Here is an 11,087-nt window from a genome sequence, read left to right as displayed (position 1 = left end):
CCCTCGAAATTGTTGTGTGCTTCCTTCTCGTCCGCCAACGTACTCTTCCGCCGCGCCTTGTCCCTCGGATGCACCGAGCTCATCTTCTTTCTTGCTAGCTATGTCTTTTGCACGTCTCCTCGAGCAATCTTCTGCTCCGACTTCTCGTCCCTCGGAAATACCACGCGCCTCCTTCTCGCCCGCCCGTGTACTCTTCTGCAGCGCCTCGTCCCTCGGATGTACCGAGCCCGTCGGTTCTCTCTCGTGTCGTCCTTCTCGCTAGCTACGCCTTTTGCTCGTCTCCTATGCTCTTAAGTTCCTGCACACTTAGACACAGTGGTTAAATACCAACAGGACTCAACCTGAGTTGGTTGATCACATCAAAACTACCTTGGGGTATTAACAGTAAAATTCAATATAGTTTTCTCTTTTTCATTCCTATAACTCTATGTACCCTCTCATATCTTCATTTTTCACTCCAACATGTCCATTTAGATCATTTCCAATTAAAATCATTTCATTTGAAATTTTTTTTTGTAATACTTCATCTAGGTCATCCTAAAATCTTGATTTGGTAGCTTCATCTAATCCTACTTGCGGTGCATATATGCTAATTATGTTTATAGTTTCTTTCATCACTATTATCTTAAGGGCTATAATTTTTATCTCTTTTCTAACTACTCCTACAACTTCATCTTTTGACGAACTATCTATAATAATATTTACTTCATTTCTTGTTTTACTCTTTCTTGTGTACCAAAACTTAAAACCCGAGTTCTTTATCATTTTTGCATTCTCGCCTACTTATTTTTTCTCTTGTACATATAAAATACTAATTCTTCTTCTAATCATTGCATCTACTACCTCTATTGATTTACTAGTGAGAGTTCTTATGTTCCATGTTCAAAATCTTAGACTATTAGTTTTCCTATAATATTTATTCTTATCCAACCTATGACATGAGAACTTTTGCCTATTTAATACTGTTGGATCGTGAAGAATCGATAGAGGGGGGGGGGGGGGTGAATATCGATAAACGTTCGAAGGTGAGTAAGCACAGCGGAAAAGAAAGAATAAGTCAAAGAGAACACAAGGATTTACTTGGTTCGGAGCCTTTGGCGACTCCTACTCCTCGAAAATAGAATTACAAGATTAAAGTATAGGAATTGATAGAAAGAAAATACCGACAAATATAAAACAATAGAAAGGAACAGAGATTTGTCGGAGTAGCGTCGCAACGTCGCAGGAGCATATGAGAGCAGATCATCAATTCTGAGTTGTGTTTTGAGCTCCGCCTTTGACCCTCCTTTTATAGGATGCTCGGGGCGCCTGGATCCCTTCCGGGCACCCTGGTGTGACGTAGCAGTCCCAACCAGCGAACTCCACGTGTCGACGCCGCGTCTTGGATAAAACTTGCCTCTGGGTGCCTGGATTCCTTCCGAGCGCCTGGACCTCCGGGCGTCCGGACCCCCTTTCTCCAGAAGCTCCTTTTCCTGCAAGATAAGGTTAGTCCGAGGCAATGTATATTCTGCAAAACAGAGTGTTAGCACAGTTTATAATTTGACATAAAGAGTATGACTTAGATTCCGTCTTTCCGAGACCGGAATCTAGTCAAAATCTTGACTTAGAGTTTCGAAATGGTTCTAAGTCGGATCGGCGCCTAAGTTCCCTTCCCGGGAATGCGTCCTCACAGTCACTCCCTTCCAGTGACTTACCTTTACTCACCTGCCAAACATCCGGCCAGCCCTTCGACCCGTCTGGATTTCTCGCCAGCTATCCGGTTAGCCCGTCGACCTAGCTGGACTTCGTGCCAAGCGTCTGGTCAGCTCGTCGACCCACTTGGACTTCGTGCCAGCTATCCGGTCGACCCGTTGACCTAGCTGGGCTTCGTGCCAGATATTTGGTCAGCTCGTCGACCTGTCTGGACTTCGCCTGCACACTCGATCAGAGTGTTAGACAACGACAAACCTAGCTTAACCTAATTTGTCATTCATCAAAACCTGAGTTAGACCGTTAGTACTAACCGCACCAACAATCTCCCCCTTTTTGATGGAATGACAACCTGTTTAAGTTAGTGAAAAAATATGCAAGTAAAAAAAACAAGCATGATATTTAAGGTTTAAGTTAGTTTTTAAGTTTGACTTTTTTTGCTCTAACTTAACCACCTATCCCTCCCCCTTTGGCATTCATCAAATAGGAACATAGGTCAAGTACAGAATACAGAAAAAAAATAAAAATTGAGAAATGAAGTCAAGTTAACTCGGGGAAGTTTAAACTTTTGAGAACTTGTTTAAAGCATTAGATTTTAGCCTTTAGAAAATAACTAAGTTTTTGAGAAGTAGCTAATTGTTGCAAGATAACTTAGTGTGTTTTGAAAGATAATTTTTGCCAAATTAATTTAATTTTCAAAGTGAATTTGCAATCTTAAAAAGAATTTGCCAAATTAACTTTGAAATACTTTTCAAACATGAGTTTTTCAAAACCAAAATTTTAAGATCAAGGTTTTAAATTTTTAAAATAAGTTTCAACGTTGAACTACTTTTCAAACATGAGTTTTCAAAACTAAAATTTCAAAAACTAAGTTTGAAAGACCTACTAATTAAAACTAAGTTTGCAAAAGATTCAATCTTCAAAATCTTAGTTTATTAAATCCAATTTAAAAGCTTAGTTTTATAAAAGGTAGTTTTCAAAAATAGATATATCAAATTAGATTTCCAAAGATCAGGTTAGAAGAGGGGTTGAATAGGCCTGCACAAATTAAAAGCAAAATCTTTCTTGGACTTTTAAAATAACACTTGCATATAATTAAAGAAAGAACTAAAAGGTAGAGGCACAGGAATTTTTACTTGGTTACAACCAAAGCAGTTGTTAATCCAAGGAGTGAATCGCACTAGTAACTCCTTCAGGCGGAGAAGCCTCTTACAACACCGACATACAAAAATAAGAAGCTTAACTAAACAAGAGAAGCACACAAGTGTAGAATATGAAATTGCTCATTGAATTGAATGAATGAAAAGCTTCTAGACTAAGGTTGTATGTATAGCTTTGGTTGGGGCGCCTGGAGGGTTCCAAGCACCTGGGAGGGGATAAAATTTTATCCCCTATGCAAATGATCACGGTGAAACACAATCCGATCAAAATCAGGTTCCGAGCGCCCGGACCACTAAAGTCAACTTAGTTGACTTTTGATCCGGGTCCTCTGCTCTAGTGTTGCTCGCCTCGGTCTGAGTCTTCTGTTCAGGCTCCTCTCGCTTGGGTGATTTCAGCCAACTGAGCTAAGGCTCACTTGAACCCAATTTTGGCATTCTCGAGCAACCTTCTGCTCTAGCTTCTCGTCCCTCGGAAACGCCGCGCGCTTCCTTCTTGTCCGCCCGCATATTCTTCCACAGCACCTCGTCCCTAGGATCCACCGAGCCTGTCGGCTCTCTCTACCGTGCCGTCCTTCTCGCTAGCTACATCTTTTGCTCGACTCCCTATGCTCCTAAGCTCCTACACATTTAGACACAAAGTTAAAACACTACAGGACCTAACTTAACTTGTTGATTACTTCAAAACAACCTTGGGGTTCCAACAATCTCTCCATTTTTGATATGAGCAACTTAAGTTAAGCTAGGGTAAATAAACATAAAAGTAAAACAAATAATATTACAATAAAGTGCAAAAAATAAATAAAAAAATTGTAATCTACCTCCCCTAGACTTAACCTTTTCCTTCTCTCCCTTTGATCACATAAAAAAATGGGGTACCAAGAGAAAAATCTAAGGGTAATAATTTTAAAAACTTTGAAAATTTTGAAACTTATTTCAATACTTTTTTTGAAAAAAAAATTCTAAGTAAGAGAAAATTTCAAAAAAGAATTTCTAAGTTAAAAAATTTTAAGTTTAGACATTTTTGCTAGAAAAATATTCTAATTTTTTTTAAGTTAAAAATTCTACGGTTAAAATTTTTTTTAAGTAATTCTCAGAAAAAAAAACTTTTTAAAGTATTATTTAATTTCAATTTAATGCTTTATCTGTAAGTTAATTAAATATTTTATTTCAATATCTTATCTTCCAGACAATGGCGAGATACTAGGCTTTCTTGGTTATTAGAGCAACAACCACATTCTTAGACAAAGCCTTATAAAAAAATTTAACATTTAGTTTTTTCTCGCTGAAAGCACTAAGTCTAATTTAGAGTTTAGGTTAAACAAGACTTTGGAACCCAATATAGGTTCCAGCCAACTGGATTAACTAAGAATTTCTTAGGGACATACTTCTTTGAAATATTTCTAATTTATCCTTTGTGATATCTAAAATACCAATTTAGATTATTGTATTTTCTAAAATTTATATTTTGTGAACATGCATGATTTTTTAAGTTATCTACTTGTATTTTTAAATTATTATTTTCTAATTTTAATTTGTTTAATTCTTCTAATGGGCAAGATTTAGCTAGAATTACTTTTAAATTTTAATCTCTTTTTCTAACTTACAACAATCCTTAGTTAATAATTTAACAAACTTAAATAATTTATCGGGAGGAAGGGAACGTACCTGACTTACCTTGTCAATCTCATTATCCATGTCTCCCCCTGAACTGCTACTTTCTTCCGATGTAGCTCCCCCTTCATCGATGCTCTCGATGCTCATTTTGGACGAGCTTGAATCGTAGTCCTTGTCTTGATGACTTGCCATTAACGCAAGTCCGGAGAAGGCATTGACTTCTGATTCAGATGACATTTCATCCCACGTCGCCTTCAGAATCTTGTGTGTTGGTGCAATATTCCCTAGGTCAAGGTTGACCTGGATGACTGACCTTGAATTGGGTCAAGCTCGAGTCTTGATATTTGGGTTTCAATGTTTGACAATACATGTAGACAACACATGGAGATTGCAGGTACGATGTTCATGTGGGGAGATTGTGAAGGAGAGTCAAGTAGGTCAAGGTTGACTGGATACTTGACTAGAAAATCCTGGTGAGTGAAGCTAGGTGAAAATCCTAGTGAGTGAAGCTAGGTGAAAGTCCCGGTGAGTGAAGCCGGACAGCTGGAAAATCCTGGTGAGTGAAGCCAGGTGAAAATCCTAGTGAGTGAAGCTAGGTGAAAGTCCCGGCGAGTCAAGCCTAGCAGCTGGAAAATCCTGGTGAGTGAAGTCAGGTGAAAAACCTAGTGAGTGAAGCTAGGTGAAAGTCCCGGTGAATGAAGCCGGGCAGCTGGAAAATCCTAGTGAGTGAAGCCAGGTGAAAATCCTAGTGAGTGAAGCTAGGTGAAAGTCCTGGTGAGTGAAGCCAGACATAGGAAATCCAGATGGATCAAGTTTAATCAGACATCTGGTGTTGGGAAGCCCAAGTAGGTTAAAGGGATTGACCGAATACTTGGCACGTGAAATCCAGGTGGATCAAGGTTGATCGGACACCTGGTGGAGATAAGTCCAAGTGGGTCAAGGATGACCGGACACTTGGCACGAGGAGAAAAGTCCAAGTGGGTCAAAGGGATTGACCGGACACTTGATGAGGGAGTTCTAGCAGGTCAAAGGTGACCAGATGCTAGGCATGATGTACCAACAGGTCATGGTTGACCGGATGTTGGTGTAGGAGACTTTGGATTTGTTTTTGGGCAAAAATAAGAGCTCGATCGATCATCCAATCGATTGGCTCATGCCCAATCGATCGGCTGATCGATTGAGCGAGTCCCTGCGATAGGCCTCCTCCCAATCGATCGGTGGATCGATTGGGAGAATCGCTGATCGCACAGAAAGCCTCCCAATCGATCGATCGATTGGGAGCCTCTAATCGATCGGGCGATTGATTGGGAGGTGTGATTTCACGCGATAAGCCCTGGATCGATCGACCGATCGATCCAGACAATTCTCGAGAGTACAGAGGCGCTATGGATCGATCGACCGATCGATCCAAATCCTCCCCAATCGATTGGGAGCAATCCAATCGATTGGGATTCGACCGTTGGCGTCGTATTTAGCTGTTGGCGAGCATTTCTCTCGGCAGAACTCCCATAGCTTCGATTCTTTCTCTACAGCGACTTCACAACCACTTCTCCACAGCTCTCACGCCAGATCTTGAAGTTTCTTGGAGGCTTGTGCTGTTGCACGTCCAAGTCAAGAGACGACGAAGAAGCTAAGGTTAGTGTTTCTTGAGCATATCTTGTAAGCTTTTGTTTGTATTGTATTTCCCTTTCCTTTCTTCTTGTATTGTGAGCTTGTAGGGCTTCTCCACCTTCGGTAGTTACCGAAAAGGAGTGTTTACATAGTGGAGGGTGCGTGAGTGTGTGGATCCTTGGATTAGTCACCTCTTCTTGAGGTGGATACCAAGTAAATCCCTAGTGTTAGCGTTGTGTATTTGTTTCTTTGTATTTTCTGCTGCACATCATCGTAAGAAGCAAGCAACGACGAGCACGAGATCGTGCCGAGCTATTCACCCCCCCTCTAGCTACATTTCAGTCCCAACAAGTGGTATTAGAGCAAGGTTGCTCTTCATCGGAATCATCGTCGGAAGGAGTAAAAAGCTAGAGGGTGAAGAAGTTGGAGCAACTCTATAAGTCGAAGACTTAATTCAAGAAGCTCAACTTTAAATGGAATTCCAAGATGGACTTGGATTCGATACAAGGGTGCCTCCACCGTTCACCATGACAAGCTTCGATTCTTGGAAATCAAGAATCGAGAATTTTCTTATGATGGAGATAGAGCAATGGTTTACTCTCATGGAAGGCTCCAAAAAATTCAAAGGGCAAAATCCTCAAAAAGAACAAATGGAGCCAAGAACAAATTCAAAGGTGCGAGGCGAATGACAAGGTAACCAAATTATTGGTTAATTTATTACCAAGCACCAGTCTTTGCAAAATTAGAGAATTTGAAGATGCAAAGAAATTGTGGAGCAAGTTGGCCAAACTTCATGAAGAACCCTCCACTGTATCAAATCAAGAAGAATCTAAAGAGGGCGACTCCATGGGCCAAGATCTAGAGGAAGAGGACTCCGAAGTTGAGAGATGCTCAACTTCCGAAGAAGAAGTCCAAGAAGCCTCATCTTCAAAGGAATGCAATGGAAAGAGCAAAGAGGGAGCATACTCTTTGTTCCATGTACAAGATGAAGATGATGAAGGCTCCACCTCTAGGATTGAGGGGGAACAATTTTCGTTGACACCAGATCAAGAAGAAAAAGAAGTCTCCACATCCGGGTCAAGAAAAGAAGAGGATGAAGAAGCTTCCACCTCCACAAGTCGAGTTAAATCTATTGGAGGAGCATCACTGTCGAAACAAGACCGGATCCAAAGGAGAAGATACCATCCCTACACATGAAGATATAAATATTTCATTTAAAAATAAAAATCACATTATATGCTTTGATTGTAGGGAACATGGGCACTACAAGAGCAAGTGCCCTAAATTGGCTAAGAAGAAGGGCCAAGTGGCACCAAAGTGCAAGGAGAAGCCCAAGGAGACCGCCCCCACAACAAAGAAAAACAAAGAGCACATCATGTGCTTCTTGTGCAACAAAAAAGGACATTATAGAAGTCAATGTCCTAAGGGGAAGAAAGTGGTCAAGCCTAAGGGAGGAAGCATGAGTCAAGGGGGAGCCTCCAAGGTAAAACGAAAGGTATCATTTATTGAACCTACCCCTTTAAAAATGGTAAAAAACATGCTAATTCCAATTTTTATCATTTTAATACTATTTACCATAAAAATAGGGAGCATGATAGCATTAAAGAAAAACATATGGCTCTCCATGCTAAGACTACCACACCTAGGGTTAGGAAGGTAGGTAAAAGGTTAGGCAATAACACTAAGGACTTTAGTTACAAGCCTAAAAATAAAATTGCTCAAGGTTTTAAAGAAAAATCAAAATCTAGGGATTTATGTGAAGAAAATCAAGTCTTGAGGTCAAGTCTTGATAAAATAGAAAAGACCCTAAAAATGATGGAAAGTATCCTAAAAGGGCAAAATGAGCAAAACCTAGGTTTAGCACAACAAGGGGCATCCAAGGGCCTTAGGGGTTTGGGATACAAACCTCAAACTAAAAAAGATGTGCCTTCTTATCACATGGTTCCATATAATTATGGAACCAACCTTAGGTCAAATTGTCAAGTCAAAAATACAAGGGAAGTTATCCCTAAGAGTATTTTTGCAACAACAAACGTGACTAAGACTTCTAAGAAGTCTAAGAAAGTCACAAAGAAGGTCACAAGGGAAGAAATCCCTAGAGTTGATCTAGAAAATGTGACCAAGGTTTCTAAGAAGCCTAACAAGGTCACTAGGAAGATATCTAGGGAGGCTATTCCTAGTGAATACCTAAAGCATCCAAGGAGCGCCAATAGATTTTGGGTTCCTAGGAGCATTTTCTCTACCTCTTAAATGGGTTAGAGAGTGTCAACTCTAATTGAAAGGGTAGTTAACCCAATCATGATGAAGTTGACACTCTAAGAGCATTTTCAAGGTTAGTGTTAATCTTTAAAAATGACAAGGATTGGTGGTTTACTCTTGGAAAGGGTAAGATGTGCCATAGGTTGAGAAATTTGGATATAATTTTAATTGGCACAAGAAATCAAGTCTAAAGAAATGCCGAGTTGGGATGTTGGCATTTTATTGGGAAGTTAAAGGCAAATCTAAGCCTTATTTTAATTTGTTACTCTTTAAAAGAGTAATGTGTGTCAAAATTTGAGTAATATGCTTATTTTAAATTGGCACAAAATCTATAAAATTAAAAGAAATGTCAAAATTGGGTTTTGACATTTTCTTGGGAAGTAATGAGCAATCTAGGCTTTAAATCTAAGTTAGCTAAGGTTTAAGGATGCTTAGATAGTTATTCTAGGTATTTTATTTATGCTAATTTGCCATGCTTTGTTTGCCCATCATATGTCATGACATCATATTTATTTTTTCACTCATGCCTTATTGTGAAAAACACAAAAATACCATGTCATACCATACATACATCATGTAGTTCTAGGAAAATTTTCTTTTGAAAATTATTTATCTTTGATGTATGTCATATCGCATCATGCATAATTTTTAAATTCCTTGAAATTAAGGACAAATGACATTTGTTAACAAGTAACATCCTTGGTGGATGTTCATAATCTCAAAATGCCTAGGTAGATATGAATGATCCCTAGATTAGGGAAAAACCAAAATTTTACATCTCACAAAGAACTATAAGGTGACCTGTATGTGTTTTCGTACACATTAGATGCAAGTGAGATGTTAGGATGATGAACAAAACTCAATATGTTGATTTAGTGCATTCTTTTGAGTTTTAAATTCATCAAAACACATAGTTATGTGTTTTCCAATCATTGGGAAAGCTAATGTACAAGTCATGTGCATTGAGCCCAAAGAATATGGTTGGATATTGGTTTTGAAAATGATTTTAAAATACTTTTGAAAAACCTTGGTGAAGACTATCTTTTGATAGTAATCATCATTGAATAGTTAGGTATAAACTAGAAAAAATACTAAAGTTTTTACAAGTTTTCAAGTTTGTGTCAATCTTTGAAAATAGAAAGTATTTTCATATAAAACTATTTTTCCTTGATAGTATATGCCCTAAGGAATGTCTACATGAATTTTCATAATTTTTTGAATTTTGTAGAATTTTTGGGAGTTTCTTAAATTGACTGAAAATGAATTTCAGCTTTTTCAGAACTTCAATCGATCACCCGATCGATTGAAGTGCCTCAATCGATTGGGCGATCGATTGAGAAGGCATCTCTCGCGAGCAGAAGCTAGCTGGATTGATCCACCGATCGATCCACGCAGTCTGAATCGATCAGTGGATCGATTCAGTAGGGTTCAATCGATTGAGACCCAACTCCAATCGATTGGGGATGCTGATTTTGGCAGGGAAAGCTTGATTTCAGCATTTTGAACCACTTTTAGTCTATGAAACCTTTCCTAACCCTCCAAAACAAATTTATATACATTTAGGGGGAGTTTTTATGATGAAAACAAGGACAAATTGGTTAAGGGAGACTAAGTAGAGGTTAGGTTGAGGTTTGGTTTCAATATTGACTTTTTGAACCTCAAAACTTCAAATTTTGGGTTTCCTAAAGGTTTAGGGAATCCAAGTCATTGTTGGTGCAATGACAGAAGTTACATACATGTCTTTAGGGGGAGATACTCTTTAAGGACATGAAAATCTATTTTTCATACACCTTGGAAGATGGTTAACCTTCTTTAGCGAACATGTTCAAGGTTGGGCATTTGAATGGAGAGTGGATATCTTCATTATTCATGTGATGTATGCTCATGAATGAGCATTTGATGACAATGAAGGGTATGTGACCTTCATTTGAATCGTGTGTGAATATATACCAAGTGGTATATGCTCAAGGATGAGCGTTGAGAATAATGAAGGGTATGAGACCTTCGTTATTGTGTTGTGAACAACGAGTGAAGTTGTAAACAACGTTGGATAACTCTTCAGGGGGAGAGTTTTTGATGTGTGGTAATAGGGGGAGAATGTGTGGTTAAGTTAGACCTTTATTACCTAAAAGGGAGTTTGTCCTTTAGAAAAGGAGGAGAATGAAGGAAACCATCATTCTTACATTGGCATGAAGGAGAGTTGAGGCTATGAGATTAGCTTAACTTAAAGGTATTATCAAACATCAAAAAGGGAGAGATTGTTGGTGCAATATTCCTTAGGTCAAGGTTGACCTGGTTAACTGAGCTTGAATTGGATCAAGCTCGAGTCTTGATGTTTGGATTTCGATGTTTGACAATACATGTAGACAACATATGAAGATTCCAGGTGCGATGTTCATGTGGGGAGATTATGAAGGAGAGTCAAGTAGGTCAAGGTTGACTGGATACTTGACTGAAAAATCCTGGTGAGTGAAGCCAGGTGAAAATCCTAGTGAGTGAAGCTAGCCGGTGAGTGAAGCCGGGCAGCTAGAAAATCTTGGTGAGTGAAGCCAGGTGAAAATTCTAGTGAGTGAAGCTAGGTGAAAGTCCCGGTTAGTGAAGTCGGGCAGTTGGAAAATCCTGGTGAGTGAAGCCAGGTGAAAAACCTAGTGAGTGAAGCTAGGTGAAAGTCTCGGTGAGTGAAGCCGGACAGCTGGAAAGTCCTGGTGAGTGAAGCCAGGTGAAAATCCTAGTGAGTGAAGTTAGGTGAAAGTT

Source organism: Zingiber officinale, chromosome 3A (assembly GCF_018446385.1).
Source record: "Zingiber officinale cultivar Zhangliang chromosome 3A, Zo_v1.1, whole genome shotgun sequence".
Classification (NCBI taxonomy): Eukaryota; Viridiplantae; Streptophyta; class Magnoliopsida; order Zingiberales; family Zingiberaceae; genus Zingiber; species Zingiber officinale.
Note: the sequence above shows the minus strand (reverse complement) of the source record.